The sequence below is a fragment of the Hakea prostrata genome, chromosome 4 (genome assembly GCF_041222555.1).
Source record: "Hakea prostrata isolate BN-2017 chromosome 4, UWA_Hpros_2, whole genome shotgun sequence".
NCBI classification, from domain to species: domain Eukaryota; kingdom Viridiplantae; phylum Streptophyta; class Magnoliopsida; order Proteales; family Proteaceae; genus Hakea; species Hakea prostrata.
The window spans coordinates 45381067-45402021 of NC_142603.1; positions in this window are offsets into that span (position 1 = coordinate 45381067).

The window sequence follows — 20955 nt, forward strand, 5'->3', positions numbered from 1 at the left end:
TACAAATTGACATACTTAGGTTTACAGTTATGACACTATTTTTGGAGTGACAATTGTATTTCCTTTTCAGAGAACTTGATGAGTTTGGATGCTCACTTTGAAGGGGTTCTCCTAGTAAATTTTTTATGAGCTATACGATTCAGCCACTTACAGCAGGTGTCACTGGAAAAGAAATCATGTCCCTTCTTTTATCAGCTAATTTGCACCCAATTCCAGTCCCAATTTGCTAGAGAGAGGTGATACTCAGATTTGGGGTGCAAGTTTGGCCTTGAGCCCGAATAGGGCTTGTGTCACATCCACCCAGCCAGTACCCTATCTGGCATATCCGAGTGTGTGATCCACAACCCCGAAGATCCGGTATTTGAGGAAATCATCCTTCCACATTTACAATAATATAATCGAGAACAAGATTTAAATCAAAATTAACTATATTAATCAAGAGATCAAGATAAGGTTCAAGAATACAATTAGAGTGTGGAAAATGATACCAATAGAATAAATCAAATGTAGAGTATAGCGGAAAATTACTCTACAGTAGCAGCGGAAAAATAAATCAAAAGTAAAAGAAAAATTACAACTGGTTCTCAAAATGAAAAGGAAAACAAAAGAAAACTAAGGTCTCATCGAATCTATAAAAATAAAAAAGAGGAAGAGACGATGTCCCATCACTGGCACACAAGTGCTAGAGTCGAACTAATCTTAATAAGCTCCAGTCTTGTATTGGTAGTCTTCACCGTCATAGTCACCGTAACCAGTACTGTAAGAATCATCAACTTGGTCTTCATAGTATTGACCATCAATATCGTCAGTTCTTGCAAATAAGTCTAATAAAGATGTTGCAAAAAGGAGTGAATTCAAAAGAACTCAGCAAGATAGTTCATTCCATAATAACATAATAACACATAATAGCAAATCATACTGAATGCAATATGATATGAAACAAATAATGCAAATATGCTTCTAACTCTATGTATGATGGTCTCTATTGGTAGACATGCTTTAAGTCATAGCACCACACTCTTCTGGTAGGGTTCAAAATCACTCTCCCTTAACCATATCAGTATCTTGGGTTCTCCAGTTGACAATGGGTCATGCATTCCTCTCGGACATTCCTTGGCTGGGTTTAGGTCAACACTCTCTCACGCCCTCGTTTGGTTTGAGTACTGGCGTATGTCAAGGTTAAACCTAACCAAATGCAAGTTTTCTAATTAGTTATATCAACTTAGATCCAGATACTTACATTCCTCCCCTCTCGGGATCCTTTTCGGTATCCTTCTCCCTAGAGTCAGCGTATTTTATGCCTACAACCAACTCGGACTACGGACTCATCAACCCTTTTGGTCATCCACAAATAGTCAACAGGTAGTTCTCATGGGTTGAATACCGATCTTGAGCGCCCATGAGCCCACGTTCCACCACTGCAACCCTACCAATTGAATGGCCCCCACAATGTGATCCATGTCCTCTCACGGGTTGGTTACCGGTCTTGAGCGCCCACAAATCCCCATTGTTGTCACGGGTTGCTCGGTCTCAATACCCATCCGATCGGGTCTGATATAACAGGGACATCCTAGCCAAATACTTCTAGATGTGCCATAAATATGTCAACCAGTAATCAGGGAAAGCGCCAAGGGGCACCATAGGAAAATGTCCCATACCACCTCCACTGGTGTCCAAAGGCAGAAACGCCGAAAGGGCATTCCCCATTCCCTAATCACAACCTAAGCAATCACAATCCCAATTCATTCATTCACAAGCACAACTAATAATACAAAACATAAGTGAGATATAATATTTGAATCACATAAACAAGTACTACTGTAGTTGAAGAAACTACAACAACAATATAATTATAAGAAAGCTATTACAACAGTAGTATAATCATGCAATCCGATCGATTACAAGTAAACATGTATATTAGGTTTAGGGATCAACCATCCTTACCTTAAACAAATTTCAAAGAATTCCGGAGGATAATGACGAGAAGTCCAAGACTAGCAAATAAACCCTAAACAAGCATATAACAATCATTAGGAATAAACCTAGAAGATTATAAGTCAAACGAATCAAATTGGATGAAGAAACAAGCTGTTGTCATTGTTGGTAGCTTGGTTGGTAGCCTTGTGAAACCCAGCCCTAACCTTGACCCGGAAAAACCCTGTTGTTTGAAGGACCGACAACTCGAAGTAAAGCAAGAAGTCAGCTTTGGGCCATCCCAGTGGAGGACTTGGTGTCTGGCTTTGAATCCATGAGTGTTGATGACAATATGCTATTTATGGAAACTGAATCTTGATGAAGATCGGATTAGTTGATGGACTTGGAGTGTTCTCTATCATGGTTTGAAGGCATTTCTACCTATTAGGTAAGTCACTTGGTGTGTGTGCAAAACCCCTTTATGTTTGGATTTGTTCTGAGCCTTCAATTCCCTGTTTTGAACTTGCTGAACTAATTGGTCGACTCATTGGTCGACTGGACCAGTCGACCAATCCACTCGACCAATGGGTTCTGTCTTTGGTAATTAGGTCTTGCTTGCTCTATTTAAGTCCAATCTCGAGTCTACTTCGTATTTTCTGCCTCCAAACTCTTTGGAACGAACCAAAGACCTTTGCAAGTCATCTCCCTTGCACTCTTGGTGTTTATCTTGACGGATCTTCGTCAAAACTTGTGTTCTTATACAAAAAGGTATGTTTACACTCTCTTCTTCTTCTTCTTCATCCTTGGTTTCTTTCCTTTTTGAGTTGAGACAGAAGAGGAGATGCTGCATTCTCTGTTGCAAACATCTCTGAACTTATCTCTCGTGATCTTCCTAAGGATTAATAGCTAAAGCAATGTCCGTAATCATGATCATTGCAAGCTTTTGAAGGAATCATGATCTAAATCATGATCTTGTCTTCGTTTGTCTTTGATTTAAATTCTGATCTTCTTAGATCTATTTTACTGACCATATTAGTAGTTAATCGTTGTGTTTTCCTTACATGATCCATGATCTATCAATCTCTAGTTGTTTCTCCTCTATCATACCATGCTTTCTTCAAGTATCATGACTGATACATCTATGGTAAGTTTTGTTTCTTTATTTAGATTCAGGTTCTTAGATCTATTTCTTGATGACCTATGTATGCCTTCTATGATATCTTTATCAAAATCAATGATTCATTCTCCTATTGTTCGTGTCTATGATTTGTATTCTTAATTCTTCAAGAACCATGATTAATCTAATTATGGTAACTTTTATTTCCTAATTTGTAACTCTAAAACTTGATTCGATTGATGTTTTGAAGTCCTCTTTATGTTAGGATACTACCAATGTAGTTTACCCCTTGTTTAGTACCCTTTTGAACCACCAAATTCGGTTCTTTATTCTTAAAACTCTGATTTTGTAGGCCCACGGGGCGGGGGGCGCGCGCAGCGACCAATCACGACCAATGAGTACATCAACTCCAGATTTGGTCTGTTTTGGATGTTTTGATATCTTTTCTTTTAGGGATCTTTCCTAATATGTTGTATACACTTGTCTAGGACCTTCTTCTCAAGTTTGTCAAGATCTTACTTGAATTCTTAAGATTCCTTTGCAAGTTATAAAGGTAAGGATGGTTACTTCCTTACAACATAATTGTATATCTTAGTCTGGAAGTTGGGTTGAAAATCGCGCCCGCCGGTGGCGAATAGGGGTGACGAGATTTCTGTTTCGCCGTATCCCGTCCGTTTTCGTTTATCACCGATGGTCAATTAAACCAATCCCAAATCAGGCCAACCTCCCACCGCTCTTTTTCGTGCTTCTAGGTATTCTATCTACCTTATTGGGTTGTCCTCCCCCCCTTGAAGCCCTTTGTTTAGGGATCTTCCACTTGGGTCACTTGAGGACCCTCTTCTCTTTTTCAAACCGATCTTACTGATGGCTTATGCCATCTTATCTCAAATATTCCTTTTGTATATTCACGAATGAAGGTAAGGATGGTTACTTCCTTAACAACATAAATTGTATATTTTTTTATATAAATATTTTTTTTTTTTTTTTTTAAAAACCCCCCCTTTTTTTTTTTTTTGCGAACCCACGACCGCGGTATCTTAGTTTCTATATTTGAATCTTGTTAGTTTATTTCCTTAAATAGATTCTTACAATGTTATACTACTGTTGTACTGTCTTGATATCAGTAGCATTATGTGTTTATATTAAATAGACTGATGTATGATTTACTTACCAGTTTTATACAAGTTGAATGTTATTGTTGATTTCTATCCATATATGAAGTTACCATATATGTGAGGTTATGGATTGATGCTTGTGTATGCTTAAGTATGGTTTGGAAAGGGGAGGTGTCCTCTTGACACTTATGTCCTAGGACTACTACGGGAATATTATGGGATGTTTCCGGAGATGCCCTTTGGACACCTTCCTAAACTGTTGGATGACATATTTAGGACTGTCTAGTAGTGTTTGGCTAGGATGTCCCGTTATGTCAGACCCTAATCGGAGGGGTATTGAGACCGAACGACCCGTGGTAGCAATGGGGATTCATGGGCGCTCAAGACCGGTAACCAACCCGTGAGAGGACAAGAATCACATTGTGGGGACCATTTATCGGTAGGGTTGCATATGGTTAGACTTGGGCTCACGGGCGCTTAAGACTGGTAACCAACCCGTGAGAGGACGTGAGGGCTTCCCGTTTACCATATGTGGATAACCAATAGGGTTGATGAGTCCGTAGTCAGGGACTATGAGGACTCTAGTGTGAATGGTACCGGAAAGGATCGCCAGGGGCGAGGAATGGACGTATCTGGATCTGACTTGATATAACTAAGTAGAAGACTTGCATTTGGCTAGGCTTTACCCTGACATGCACCAGTATTTAGACCAATGGTGATGTGAGAGAGCGGTGACCTATACCCCCAGCCATGGAATGTCTCGAGGGATGCCGGACCCACTACCAAAAGGCGTTGTGTGATGAGACCTTCCCAAAGAAGTATGGTGCTATGACTTAAAGCATGTTTGCCAATAGAGACCAGCATACATAGAGTTAGATTCATACATTCATTGTTTGTCTCATACCATATTGCATTTATGTTTGCTTTGAAATCCTGCCATTTATGTTATTATGGTTTAACTGCCTTACTGAGTTTCTTTGACACTCATTCCTTTTGTACAATGTTTTGTTAGATTATTCTACGAGTTCCCGAGTATCATGATTTGCTCGTATGAAGAAGCACAAGGAGAAGAGGCATATCTCCGGGAAGGTGATTGCGGTTACGACAATTACACTGAAGATTCCGCGGGTGGTTATGCTCTACGTACGATGCTTAGTCCGACCATAGAATGGAAGCGCCCTTGTGCCATTTATGAGATTTATACTTATAGAGACGTTGTCTATAAGATTGAGAACAATTTAGTTACCTATTGTACCTGCTATTGGGATTAGATTTTATCTTGTTCCTTTTCTTTTAGAACTACTTTTCCGCTGGTTGTAGAGTGGGATTCCGCCTCACTTTACTTATTGATTTAGACATTCTGATTATCTTTCGTACTCTGATCATATACATGGTGTATTCTTTCCTTATTTGGATCTTTGGTTTATCTGTTGCACATCGATTATTATTGTTCATGATTATGTTATTGTTTATGTGGGAGGTTGATTACTCGATACCTGATCTTCGGGGCTGTGGATCACACTCTCGGGTATGCCAGTTAGGGTACCGGTTGGGAGGATGTGACAAGCCTGGTCCAATCGACCAACAAGTAGACCAATGGGGCAGAAAACTCTAATTTGGTCATAACTTCTTCGTTTAAAGTCCGATTGCTCCGAAATTTGAAAGGGAGTTTCCTAAAAACATACTAAGACTATCTATGAAGGTCTAAGCATCAAAATATGGTCAAAAATTAGAATCCTAATTGAACAATAAGATTAGGGTTTCATTGTATATAGTTCATGGGTCTCATGGAAAGATTAGGGAGAATAAAGATTCACCCTAGGTCAAGAAAAATAGAAATTTATAATCAAGAAAGGTGTTGGGGAGGATCCAATGAATTAAAAGAGAATTAAGGTTCCCAATTTGGTTACCCCTCTCATGAGGGTTACCCAAGAGTTTCCTCCCAAAATCAACCACTTTGGATTCCCATGGTAGAAAGAAAAATAAGGATCAACCCAACAATCATGGGGATAGAAGGAAAGATTGTAACACTGGTGTGAGACCTTCCTTACAATCACTAAGATAGGTAGAAAAATAATGAGGGAGTAATCAAGATCTCAAGTAAGATCAATTTCAAGAATATAGAGTGAATTGGAGGATTCACCAATTAACTCTAGGGCTAATAGAACCAAAGAAGAGGCCATTACAGTAGTGTGATGATACATTTCTCATGGATGCTTGGGGATCTTCCTTGGCTTCGAAGAAGAAACAATTCAATTACTAACCTTTGTAGAAGAAGAACCGATGAAGAAACTCGAATGGATGCTTGGGGATCTTCCTTGGCTTCGAAGAGGAGGTCCTAAGGTTCTTCCCACGTTCTCCATAAGTTTAGAATTGATTATGAGTGAAAAACACAGAGTTCCCTTTAAATAGAACAAAAACCCTTTAAAAAATTAGAGTTTTTACCAATTTGACCTTACTGTCACTATTGGACTAGCCAGTCGACCAATGCTGACAGCAACTCTAAAACAGGGAATTCAAGGTCCTATCCTCAATGTCTTTTGATGGGCTTCTCACAACTCATCAAACAACTTACCTAGCATGAAGGGATTCCTTCAAACCATGTCTAAATAGGCTTTAGGTCCAACAACCAGACTCTCCTTCATTAATGTGCAGTTTCTTCTCCAACTCAGACAAAGTTTTCAAGTATGGAACACCACTATCAATCTCCATGGATTCTGGGTCAAACACTATGTTTTCCATTGAGATGGCCCATAGTTGCCTTCTACCTTCACTTCGGGTCTTCGGACCTAAAAACAAGGTTTCCGGGTTAGGGTTAGGGCTGGATTTTACAGCTTGGGCTAAATATTTTGGCCCTACGGGCGGGTTAGGGCCAAAATATTCTAGCCCTAAACTAAGGCCAAGGACGGTTTTGGGATTACACTTTAGCATGCTCGGCCTATCCTGACCCGTCCCTAAATTTTTAGACCTGACCCAGGCCCTGATTTTGGCCCTAATGTTAGCCCTGATTTTGGCTCTGATCCTGGACATAATTTGAGTTTGGATCTTCCACCCACATAGAGAGGAATTAATTCCAATCCACATGGGTGGATGCATGACATGTGTTAGATTTTAAAAACATGATATTGTTTTGTAGAAAATTAACAAAAATAAATTATAACCTCATTAACTAATGTAGTAACATCCATCTCATTTTGGCCCTAGTCTTGATGCAAATTTGACCATGATCATGTACTAGATTTTTACCCTGATCTTCATATTAACCTTGAAAAAAGCCTTGATTTTGACCTTGATGAGTCATTTTAATCATATTAGACTGTGAGTTAACCTTTTATATTATTTTTAGGGTAATTTTTATTTGAACCCCTTGAGGTTCGACCTAAGTCATTTTTAGTTTTCAAAAATATTAACTTCTTTCTTCTTTTCTTCTTTTTTTTTTTTTTTTTTGACTAAGACAAGAATATATTATAAGTAATAAAAACTAGCATATAGAGAATTAATATCTAACAAATCTACACCCCAACTTCTTATCATGAATATTGATATCTTTCTTTTACCTCCAATGTGGTACTTCAAAAATACTTATTAAGGACATATAGTTGTGTTTGTAACTAAAATACAATTTTCTTTAACTACAAAGGAAAAGACAGTCTGGAATGAAGTTCGACCACTGTCTTAGAAATTGAGAATCAAGACAAGACTTTTTCTTTTTTCCTTCGAGCTTACATATAATAACCCTAATTTTCATTGAATACCAAATTAGAAAACCATAGAAAATAGGGATTTCACTATTTCTCTAAATTCTAAATGAGTAAAAATATAGACTGAATACAAGTTTTGGACTATTTGTTGACATCTTTACCATTTTATTTATGAGGTTATGTTTGGAATTTAATAATTCAGCAACTTTAATAATTATTTCAATAGAAAATTCAAAAAAAAAAATTCACTTATCTCAAGTAAAAAATTTATAAAAGAATAAAAAAATTCAAATAAGTCATTTAATTGGATAATAATCAGTCTAAAAGAATAATACCATATTTACATCCCATTAATAATCAAAAAGATTTGGATACCCTTAAACAAATGTGGATGCAGATTCGGAAGCGGATTTCAGTTGTCCGTTTAGTCATTTACACGTTGAGCTACATTCTAGACTTTTATTAATAAAATTTATGTAAATAACTGCAAGTTACTGATAATCAACTTCCTAATTCAATTAAATTAAGATTTTTTAGAATCAAACTTATAAATACATAGGAATACATTTTAAAGGTCATAAGTCTTTTGTCTTTTGAAAAATATTATGTTGGTAGGGCTTATAAGGGTTAAATTCCGATATAAACTGTGATTGTCATTGAAGCTGTTTTGGATCAAACCTATACTGGTAAGACCTTCTTAATAATTAATGGTAATAAACTAATAGTAATAGTGAGAAAAATGATCGCTTTGGAGAGAATTTCAAATTGACTCATTTCCCCTCAACCTTTTTACTATGATACCAATGTTTGCTTTGAAATATTTTTTCAAATTGACTCATCTCCCCTCAACCTTTTTACTTAGGGTATTAGAGTGGATTAATAGAAAATATTTAAAAATTAGTTTCATAGATATAATCAACTAGTTTTATCAGATAAAATAAAAAATTAGTATTTTTTATTCGAATTTTTACTATATCATTTGAAGGTTGTTTATTTGGTAAGAGTGCATGGGTTGTCAAGCATTACATCTGCTGAAAAACCTCAAAGAGAATCCATTTGGCAAAAAAAATATATAATTTAGCCTCTTAAATCACAAGTTAGTAGTTACATTTTTTTTTTCTCCTATTTTTTTTAAAATATTTTCGTTATTAGATTTGAAATTTTCAAATAAACTATGCATTAGATTAAATTATTAGAAGATTTCTAAGTGAAAGACCATAACGGATCTGTTATGGTTTGCATTTGATTTTTGAATTGAAGTTTTGAATTCAAGTTTTTAAATTTGAATTCAAATTTGAATATTGTAAACGAATCTTGTACAACAGCCATGTTTATTTATAAATACATAAGACTTACCCATCAAGGTAAGTAACTTACTAATCAAAATTAGAGTTTTTCTTTGCATTCTTTCATGGTATTAGAGCTAAGGTTTTGAGATTTTTTTTTATTCTTCTTCCCTTTCAAACTTTTCAATGATAGTAGTTTTCTCGTGGAAACCATAATAGTGTCGGTCGTATGAACAAAGCTAGACAATCTACTTGAGATGCCAATTATGGTTTCCACGGGGATCCACAACTTTAGCAGCCTCAATAGTAAGCATGCCTCCCCACAGCAACAGATCCAACCAGCTGCAATGCAGCCTCAGATCATTATAAATCAAGGTTATCCATGTCAGCCTCAGTATGAGCCACCTTGTTTAATTCTTCTTCTCGTTTATGCAATTTTAATTCTTCTTTTCGTTTAAGCTTTACAATACTGTGACAACCACAACAAAGCACAACTGGTTTATACAATAGACTCTGCAGCAACCATAACCACTACACACTCTGCAGCAACAACCACTACACACTCTGCAGCAACAACCACTACATACTTTGTAGTCACAACCACAACCACAACTGATTCTACAGCCAAAACCATAGCACCACTGGCTACAACAACAACAACAACCACAATCTTTTCTGTAGCAACAACACTACCAACAACAACTGTCTACAACAACAATAACCACAATCTTCTTTGCAGCAACAACACTACCAACAACAACTGTCTACAACAACAACAACCGCAATCTTCTTTGTAGCAACAACACTACCAACAACAACATGGATTATCATTTTGTCCGAGACTTGGTTCAGAACAACACCATAAAGTGCACTTTGTTCGGTCAGATGATCACATTGCAGATGTGTTTACTAAGGGCTTACCATCACAAGCTTTCTTCAAGCATAGAGACAAACTCTTGCACCTGCCAATGCCAGAAGTTTGAGGGGGATGAAAGACCATAACGGATCTGTTATGGTTTGAATTTGATTTTTGAATTCAAGTTTTTGAATTCAATTTTTGAATTTAAGTTTTGAATTCAAGTTTTTAAATTTGAATTCAAATTTAAATATTGTAAACGAATCTTGTACAACAGCCATGTTTATTTATAAATACATAAGACTTACCCATCAAGGTAAGTAACTTATTTATCAAAATTAGAGTTTTTCTTTGCATTCTTTCACTAAGGAAGAAAAATATATATTGACTTAGGAAAAAGTGAGGAAAAAAAATCCACTTTAACATATATCTTATCAAAATATGATTTAACCTCCCCTAGAATTTAATAGGTTCATGTCTTTGGCAAACCTAATATATTGCAAAAGTGAATTCTTTATGAACATATTTTTGGTAAGATATATGTTAAATCATTTATTCTCCACCTTAATTTATTAAAGGAATGGGTAAGTTTAATGTTATCCCTTTTTCAGAAATCATAATAATAATGTACTCGTTTAGAAAAATGTCAGTTGTACTTTAAGTCTGGCTATATTAACTCAAAATATGAATGAAAAAAAAAAAATTGTTTTTATCGTTTTGTTCATAACCATCTCAAGTCACTAGTGTAACCATATGCTCTTTTAAAGTATTCAAATTTCAAAAAGACTAAAACCTTCTCTTACCTGCATTTAAAGAGAAAAATGCTGAAAAATATTTAAAATATAGTCATCTATCAAAGTCAAATCTATAGAAGAGACCAAGAACATAGGAAATTTAAATAAAAACTTAAGAAGTTTGTTTAACAAGTGAAGCTGAGAAGACATCTTTACCCAAGAAAATAAAAAAAGAAGAAGCTGAAAATACACCATCATCACTTGTATTCTAGTGACTTCAATAGTATTGTTCTTTTATCTTCTCCTTCTCAAAGTCTCAAGTATCAACTCTCTAACTCTCAACTCAAGTGTAAAATTGTGTTTAGTTCTTCAAAAGTCTCAGGCTTTTTTTATTTTTTCTCAAATCTCAACTCAAGGCTTGAAATTTAAGGTGTGTTGCCATTCTTTGAATCATTTCCCCCCCTGTATGTTGTGTTTTTCATTTTCTTGATTGTAGGTTCAGTTTTGAGTTCTATTTCAGCCTTTCTCTATTGCTTCTCAAAATATTTTATTGAGAGTTTAAAGGTTTATAGGTTAAAACTAAAGATGTTGTCATAACTTATGAATATGAACTTATAGTACCAACCTAACAAGGAAAAAGAATAATGCCCTTTGAAAATGAGTTGTAGCTAGAATGGAAATGGAAATGGAAAAGTCCTTAACCTCTTGAGCTGCAAGCTATTATCAAGTCATTAAAGGTTGTAAAGTTGCTTGTTGGTACATCCAAGATGATGAAGCTCACAAGCCATTAATGGGACTAGTGGTTTAGATGCTTGAAGGATTAACAGATGTTACTCCACTCCATTCTCTAAACCTCTCAAAGCTTTTGAGGAATCCTCATCTAGTTGGAGTTTGTGAACATTCACATCTCAGACAAAGAGCACTATGTTGGAAGCAATATCCATGACCAAAATAAGCTTGAAACCGTTGGTAGATTTGGTAGATATTTCATCAATGATTACATAGAGTTGTTATGTAGGGTGTAATCATGGTTTTTCACCGTACAGTAAGAAATCATGAACTAGTCAATCCAAAGCAAAGCTTATTTAATTCAAAACAGAATTATTCATCTCCGACCTCAAAACCAACAACAAGATTTCCTTGAACTCATAATATGCTTTAGGACAAATCAACAAGATTTCCTTAAAATTTGCACTTGAACTCATATCAAACTAGTGAACTACAATACATGAACCTCCAAAACTACTAGAAATTGTTTGTTTGTGAACTCAGATCAATGGAAGTAACATCTTAATCTACCTAGTAGAGATTGATAAACATTTTGCATGAACAGTCTCACTAATATTTGTCTGTCATTTGGGATTAGTGGTATATAGGTGAAGGGAGACCATAGTAGTCAACTTGGAAATCTTTTACCTTTGTGAGATGCCCTAGAATACGAGACTTGTAATATCAAAAATTATTTGGGACTTATCATCCTAAAATAAAACTTCATGTGGCACAAATTTTGATTCCCCCTGCTGTTTGGGGTCTCAGTTCTTTGCATCAGATGAGAGGACAAAGGCTGTGAGACAAATGATAATGGCTGTGACACCAGAAAAAAGACAGAAGGATTTGACTTACTATTGCCATACCAAGATCTGATTTTGGAGGAATCTTTTGTCCAATGGATTGTACTTTTATTTTTTCCCTATATGTTTATATGCTTTAAAGAAAATGTATGATCCCAGGCTAATGTATGGGTCTCATTGGGGAGTGATGAATGCTATTACTGAAATTGATCAAATCATGCAATCATTGTGCAAACTGTTGGTTGGTTGGTTAGGGAAATAATGACAAAATAGACTTGGCTTTGGTTCTGCGCAGGAGGAGATTTCGTAGTCCTGTTGCATATACTAACTGACTTCTGGATTGCTTGTGGGCATGCCCACTTATGAAGTGAACTGATGCTAAACGTATAGTTTTGACCTTCCTGCTATCAAATTCCATTTTTGGTGAATTTGGGCATCTTCATGGCATTAATGAGGGAATGGCATTGATGGTAATTTGGGTTTGCTCTTTGACTAGGGTTTATTTCTTTGGTATTTACAATTCAGCATGATGCCTTGGTTTTATTTCTAGTCTATTTTTACAGTTCATTCTTCAGCTATATCAGAGTTAGTGTTGAAATTTCAGGTCTTCCTGTGTCAAATCAGGCTGTTAGAACCTTCTCTCCAGAAATTTTTGCGAGAGGGTGATATTGAACAAGCTTCTGACCCTTGCTCGACTGAAGAGGAGGTATTTTCAAAGGTTGAGAATCTCTCAGAAGTAAATCCCATGCTTGGTTTCCATGATAGAAGGTATGATACAAGAAAGTTTTGGGACCTGTTTGATAACCCACCCAGTGTTTCTGCTTAAAAAATGTAACAGTTTTTCTTGTTTCTTGTTTCAAGAAACACTTTTAAAAATGGTTGATAAGGCTTGCTTCTTGAAATGTTTTTGTAGCTCAAAGCTTCAAACATTATGTTTAGATGGAAATGACCATCATAACCCTTTTAGAACTTGTTTCACTTAAGTCTATGTGCTTCAATCTATGTTTCAGGAAATAGAAGCAAATTAAGTTGCTTTTTGACACATACATAGGCAGAAAGTTCAATTCTTATCTCCAAAAAAAAACCATAAACAATCGGTTTTCAACCAAAATTTATGTTTTTTGAAGCAAGAATTTTCTTTACCTCGGTCTGATTGTATGAAAAATGAAGGAAAACAGAATTTTCCCTAGAGCAAAATCTTGTAGCATAACAGAGTCACTTTTGCCCTCAGATGGAGGATAAATTGTGTTATTCCTAGATTGACACTGAGAGGGGTGAATCAGTGTCTTCAAAAATTCACTTCAATGTAAAGCTTCTTTAATCTCGAAACAAGATTAATTAGAACATTCTCGTAGCTATCAACTGCACAAGGACACGTCCACCACACACCACAATGTGGCTAGGTCTACTAGACAGTGTACCAATCAAGGCACTCCAATATGTGCAACAAAGAAAAATAAACCAAAGACACAATGCACCAGAGTTTACGTGGTTCGGACAAATTGCCTACGTCCACGGAGTAATACCCTACCTAGGGTTTCGTATATTACTCAATACACTCCTAGATATTTTGACTGCTACAACAGTCCAGGAACACCAATCCCTGCTTTAGTCTAAAATGCAATTCAGACAAGGGCACCAACCCCAACCCCTAGACAAGCTCCAACTTGCTAGGTCACAATGTAAACCAATAATTCAAGTTCCCCAAATTACATTCATGATCTAGGTTCTTCATCATTAAACATAACCTAGAAAATAATAGACAATAACTTGTGAATACGGGTTACCTCAACTTGTGTAAGATGCATGGTAACAATACTTGTTTCTCTTTTTCTCCAACTCTTTTTTCTCTTTTCAATCTTTCTCAGTTTTCCCTCTTTTAAAAAACCATTTGCTGCACCTCTATTTTTCTATTTCAAACACACCGTTGCTGCACTTTTTCAGATAGGCTAACAAAAGCCCTTTATCTTTCTTGAAAGCAATTAACTACAACCATGTTCCCTTCTTTTCTTCTGCTGCTTCTTCTTCCTTCTCTTTCACTTTCTTTCTTGTTCAGCAAAACAAAAGACTTCCTTCAACAACAACTTCTTCTTGTTCAAAAACGCAGCAACAACAACTTCCAACAGAGCATCTTCTTGTTCAAACAAAAACACAGATCTTCAAGCAGCAGCAACAGTTTTTTTCTTGTTCAAAAAATATAGCAACAACATCTTTTTGTTCAAAAAAACGCAGATCTTCAACAGTAGCAGTAGCTTCTTCTCTTTTAAAATTTTAGAAAAATGGAAGATATGGAGGAAGCAAGATTCAAATCATTTTCAAGCGATGTTTTCTCTTCTTTCTCTCAAATCTTCTTTTTCAAAATCGTTGCAGCACCATCTTCATTTTTTTTTCAAATCTGATTCCTCCCAAATTGTTGCAGCACAATCTTCTTTCTTTCTTTCTTTCTTTCTTTCTCTTCTTCTCAAATTTGATTTTTTCCCAAAATGATGCAGCACTATCTTCTTTCTTTCTTTCTTTCTTTTTTTTTCTCAAATCTGATTTTTTTAAAAACGTTGCAGCACTATCTTCTTTCTTTCTTTCTTTTTTCTCAAATCTGATTTTTTTTCCAAATTGTTTTAAAAAAAGGAACTTACCTTTTTGTAAAACTATTGAAAAAGACAACTACGTTTTTGTGTGTTGTTGTACCATATCAAATCCCATTGTATGTTGATGTACCATATCAAAAGAATCATTGTTGAACTAGTTCCAATACTTGGCTGAACCAACTTGATTTGGCCCCAACTAATGAGCCACTCAAACATCTCAATATTCTCACTTAAGTTGCCAACAATGACAACACCTTCATTTTAAGCCAATGGAACAACAAATTGTAGCAGCTGTATTTGTAAGTCAGATACATTGCTAAAATCTCTGTTTGTTGGGAAGTTTCAATTTTGTTTTCAACTATACCCTTCAAGATTCCCCATCCAAGTAAATGAAGCCTATGTAGCAACCATAGAATACTTGTCATTTTCTCATACTGTACTGAATATCTAAAAATGAGGTGCCATTCAAATCTTTTCACTGTTTTGTAAACCTTCGCCGTCCACTCACTCACCAGAAAAAGGGTGGATGGAAAAATGTTTCAATAAACAAAATTAGTGCACTCGTATTTCTCAAATATTGAAGTTTCTGAGTGCAAGAACTAGGACATCAAGTGAGTTTAATACGTAGCATTGCTGAGTAGGTGTTCTCTGAGATGGCTACTTCCATATGTTATGAGGTAGGAACTATGATTGAGATTTCCAGGGTGGCTGCTTTACTTGCCGATGAGGTATGTTGAAATTCACTGTTCTTTCAATATTCCTGCAAACATATTGAATTAGCTTTCACTAGCTATAGCTTGAAAGCAAGTTTAATAAGAAACTACAGGGGAACAATATGCATAGAAAACTTGCTAAATGCCATCTGAGAACCATTTGGTGAGAACAATTTGAGCACATAATGGACTTAATTCAATCAGGGGAGAAAATTGTATCTCACTTGCTCATCAGTCACTGAGATAAATACATCTTTTGTTGATGGACAGAAAGAAATATAGCGAACATGCATGTATACTTTGAGATTTCAAAATGAAAAAATTAGTCATACAGCACTTGGAGGGTTGTACCCAAGCACTTACTACAAGTAAAAGTACTTAATGCATAGATAAAATGTGTTTCTGAATTCATATAGTCATCTTATGGGGGTTGACAAGTTACAGGTTTCATTGACTTTTCATAAGCATCATACGATGTAACGTAAATCTCAATATATTTTTCACTTCTTTTCTGCTAGTTACTTCATTAATTACCTATTGATAGATTGCCATGGAAGTGGAGTTCTTCTAATTTGAGACTAATGATCTCACACAAATGACATTTGGATACAGTCGAGATGATGTTGGAAAGTTCCTTCCAGTGTATTTGTCCAAAGGAATTCTATAGAATGATCCATTTGAGGATAGAACATGCAAAAACTGCATAATCTATTTCCTTTGAGAGGAGGTTGGACTTGATTATGTTTCATGTTCACCATTCAAGTATGTTCATTACATGAAAGAAATTTTCTGTTTCAGTTCAGCTGACTAAAATGATCACCCAGATGTGACGGCTTTTTTTCTGGATTTTTCATTTGCAGCAGCGACTGCTGTCACTGCCGAGGGTGGGGATTTTGCCAGAGGCAATCGGACGGTGTGGATCAAAATTCAGGGGTTTAATTGTAATTAGAGCAAATTGCACTCGCACCCCAAAATAGAGGCCTTAAAGTACTGACACCCCACTTTATATTTAAAAAGCACAGAGACCCCAAAATTTGATTTTTATTGGATATATTTGTCAAATTTATCACTAAAAACAGTTAAATTACTGTTTATTTTTATAAATATCCCTATAATAAACAATGTCTAAAAGGTTTTCAGTGATAATCCCCGAATTTGGATCCACATCGTCCGATTGCCTCTGGCAAAATCCCCACCGTCCGATTGCCTCTGCAGGTGGCAGCGGCTGCTGCCGCAAATGAAAATCCCCTTTTTCTTATGATTAGTCGCTACTTTTCCAACAGGTTCCCTATTGTTGAGGCTATTGCTGAGGCTTGCAGCAGCTCAAGTGGCCGGCTGAGAAGATTTCAAGTTGGAAGATCTGTCGTAGATCAAGTAATGTTGTGTCACTTGTGTGTAACCTTGTGCAAATAGGATTCTTATACTTGTATGACATTTTCTATTTTGTCCAACGCTCTTTGCTACAACAACCGAGTTTACGCCTTTGTGGCGTTTTTGTCTCCACCCTTGAGGCGTGTTCTGTGTTCACCCTTGAGGGCTTTTTGTAACTCCGCCCTTGTGGCGTGTCTGTGTCTGTGTTGGTGTCTGCCTTTGTGGTGAGTCTCCGCAGGCGTTGGTGGTGGATAGGTATATCATATCCATTATGTTTTACTGATTTTGTAGTTGTTACAACCAGTATTCTAAGGGCTTATTGGGTTTGACCCATTCCTCAGATTTTGTTTGGTGTTTGTGTCTGTATTTTTTTTCGAAGGTTATGAATGAATGTTGAACTTTTGGCCAAAAAAAAAGAAAAGTAGAGCTTTCATAAATTTATTCAAAAAATTGAAGAAAAAAAATGTTGCAACTCTTTGAACTTACTTTCTCAATGTTGCGGATAAAAGGAGTTAATATATGAGTTTAACAAGACTCTCATCAATTCGACCTATCACCATGAATGTTGTAGTTGCAAGGCCATCAATTTCCAGATTCCTCTTCATGTTGTTCTTGGTGTTGTACAAAAATAGCTGCCCATCATAAGCCTGCTGGAACAGAATCTCGTCATCGTTCCATTGTCCTATTACTGAGTAATAGTTCAGAAGATTTCCTAGTCCACGATCCCAACTATCGGGAAAATTAAGATCGATGATTCCACGTTTAGTCCAAGGTTCCTTAACACCAATTCCCTTCATCACCCACATCTCAACTTTGGGAGATCTTTCTTCTGGGTTGTTACAGAAAGCAACAAGCTGGCTTCCTCTCATCTCACAAAGATTATAACTTCCGAAGACTGGAAGTGATGGTAACTCTCTTCGTACCTCATGTAGCAGATCGAAGGAGTATACTTTCCCCGAAGAAAACACCCAATGAGCAGCACCATTGATAACTATTGCTGAGCTTGGACCATGAAAACTGGGCGCGGCTGCATATGCTACGGGGATATCTTCAAGTATTCTCCAGCTATCAGTGACAGAATTCAAAGAGTATACACTAACATTGCTCCTTGAGTGCCATTGTTGATCTTGATAGTACACAATGTTGACGACTTTGTACTCTCCGCTGGCGGGTTCAAACCCAAATCCAACCCAGATGTGCTGCAAAAACTTGGATTTCATTGGAAAAGGTGGAAACATCTTTACTTCTCTATTTACCGGATTCATGAGGCATATATATATGTCAAAACCAGTAAAAGAACGGTTAGAAAGGTATGAAGAGAGGCATAATAATCCATCACATGAAGTCACACCATTGAATTCAAGAATGGAAGGATACCCGCGATCCAACTCATGAAAACGAAAAAAGATTTTTTCCCGATTGCCCACTTTAAAACGTGAATCGTGGTCCTCTCTTGCTACTGTGTAGAGCATTGACATTTTATCTATTTGAGAGATGATAACAAGAGAACGCGAACTCGTTCCCTTCTTCTTGGATTGGTTGAGATGGAGAGACGTGAAGTAAGGAGAACTAATTAAAGAATACCATTTTTTGGATACGCACCTGAATCGAACTACGGACTTTACTGGTAATCTTAGGAGGATCTCATCCATTAATTCGCCTGGTAAAGACGGCTCCATGACGGCCATCGTCATTCTTCTTCTTCCTTTGTTGAAGAGAGTGAGATTTTTTTCTACGGGATTTAGAAACCAATTGAAGATTTGTTTGAGGGCCGGGCTAGGTTTATAAAAGAATACGAGTAGAATTCAAATTCAAATACTCTATCGGTCAAATCCCAAACTATCTCAAACTCCTTTTTTATGGGGATATTCTTTTTTCCTTTTTAATTTTATTTTTAATTTTTTGGCGATTCAAATTCCAATCAAATCTGAGAGATGGATACGGTGGGAATGAAATTTTACAAATTTGTGAAAATTATGTCGTCGGATTCTTTTACGTTTCTATTTTGAATTTCATTCTCTTTATTTCGTGCAAAGGTTTACTTAAAGTTTTATAGTTAAGCTGAGGGTAAAATAGTCAATACACTTTTTCTTTCTTCTAAAACTTTATTTTTTTTTCTTTTCTTTTTTTTCCTCTTTTGCTCACTATCATTTTCTAACAATTTTTTATTTGATATACTAAACTGATTTTTCATTCCATAATTTATTTTTGACAAAATTCACCAAATCATTTTTCATTCTTGACTAATAATGAATTCTTGGACCAATGATGGGTTAGTAAAGCGGTTAAAGACTCTACCTCCCACGTGGAGGTATTGGGTTCGCACCCATTCGGCGGCATTAATTTGAAAATGTAATCGTGGTGCTGCGCAAGCTGACCCGGATGAACCTCATAAAAAAATGTAAAAAAAAGAGAGTGAAGTTAAATTTGGCCAAAAAAAATAATGAATTCTTGTACTTTTTTTTTTTGTAAGAGAATTCTTGTACTTATTTCTTTTAAATAGGCATAATAGAGAATGAGAATTGATACAAAAAAAAAGTCTTAACCGGGAGATAGAGATATTAATATGCTTCAATAAGAGTCAAACCAACGACCTCTTCACTAAGAAGTATTAGTTTTACCACTACAACAGTTTTTTTTTTTTTTTTTTTGGAGAAAATGAGACTTTATATTAATAGAAATAAATAGAATACAAACAATAATACAGGATTAGGTTCTAAGGAACCTACGACCCTGTCGCTCTTCTACAACATATTGAGAGAAATGAGCAGGCAAAGAGAGAGGATCCAACAAAATTATTGGTCCGACGTTGCCAATCCGGCTAAAAAATCCGCGTACCTAGTAGTCTCCCTTACACCATGCACCACTAGAACAGCTTTGCGTTGGCCTTTTTTTACGTTTCCGTTTAAAAGTTTCTATTTACAAGGTTCCCACCAAGGTCCAACATTTTACCGAAATTTTGGTGGATGTTTCTGCCAAATTTCGAAATGGAAGGCTAACTCTTACCATATGCCTTTTTGTCATATCTTGTGATTTCAATCACAAGAGTCAATTAGATTTTGCTTACCGTATGCATTTCCATCATATCTTGTGATTCTAGTTGTGAGAGTCAATTAATTTTCTCTTACCATATGCATTTCAGTCATATCTTATAATTCCAATTAGAAGAGTCAATTAATCTTCTCTTACCATATGCATTTCCGTCATATCTTGTGATTACAAGAGTCAATCAATTTTTCCATATGCATTTCATTCGTATTGTTGGATTCAATTGCAAGAGTCAACAAACCTTAACTTATGCATTTATATTATATCTTTGGTGTCCAAATTATCTTGCCAACTATGCTCTCATCCACGATTGATTGGCTTCTATAATTGGAGGCCAAAGATGAAAAATACTGAAAAATCAAGATGAAATTAGTTAAACAAGGACGAAATTTAGCCAAAAATTCGATTATAAATGACGAGAAATCATTGAATTTATTGTGATCGTTCGAAAAATCCCCGATATTCGACTTTTCGGCAAGTTCTCGCCAATTGATCACCAATATATGGAATATCTCGTAGCGACCTTCCCTTCAGTTTGCTGCTCATCAAAATGGTGAAATATCGCCATGTTTTAGCGATATGTAGCCTGATGCGTTTGAAATTTGTTCAACCTTCGGAAACTTGCAAAATGAATGTTAGACATGGGCCGACTCGGTGATTGGGAACCCACCTCCGATGGTTAAATCAATAAGAGCACCACAAAAGAGTTATATCGAGTTGCAGAACTTAACTGAAAGTTTCAATGGAAGGAAACGATTCAATTACCTTCTTTTCGGGTTATTCTTTGTCTTCTATATGGTTCACCTCTTTCTTTCTTTTTTTTTTTTTTTTTTGGTACAGGTGCTTTTTTAATACTAGAAATGTAATGCCATCCGCAAGGGTCGAACCCAAGACCTTTCCACTGAGAAGTATAGGTCTTTACCACTGAAGCAACCCTGCATTGG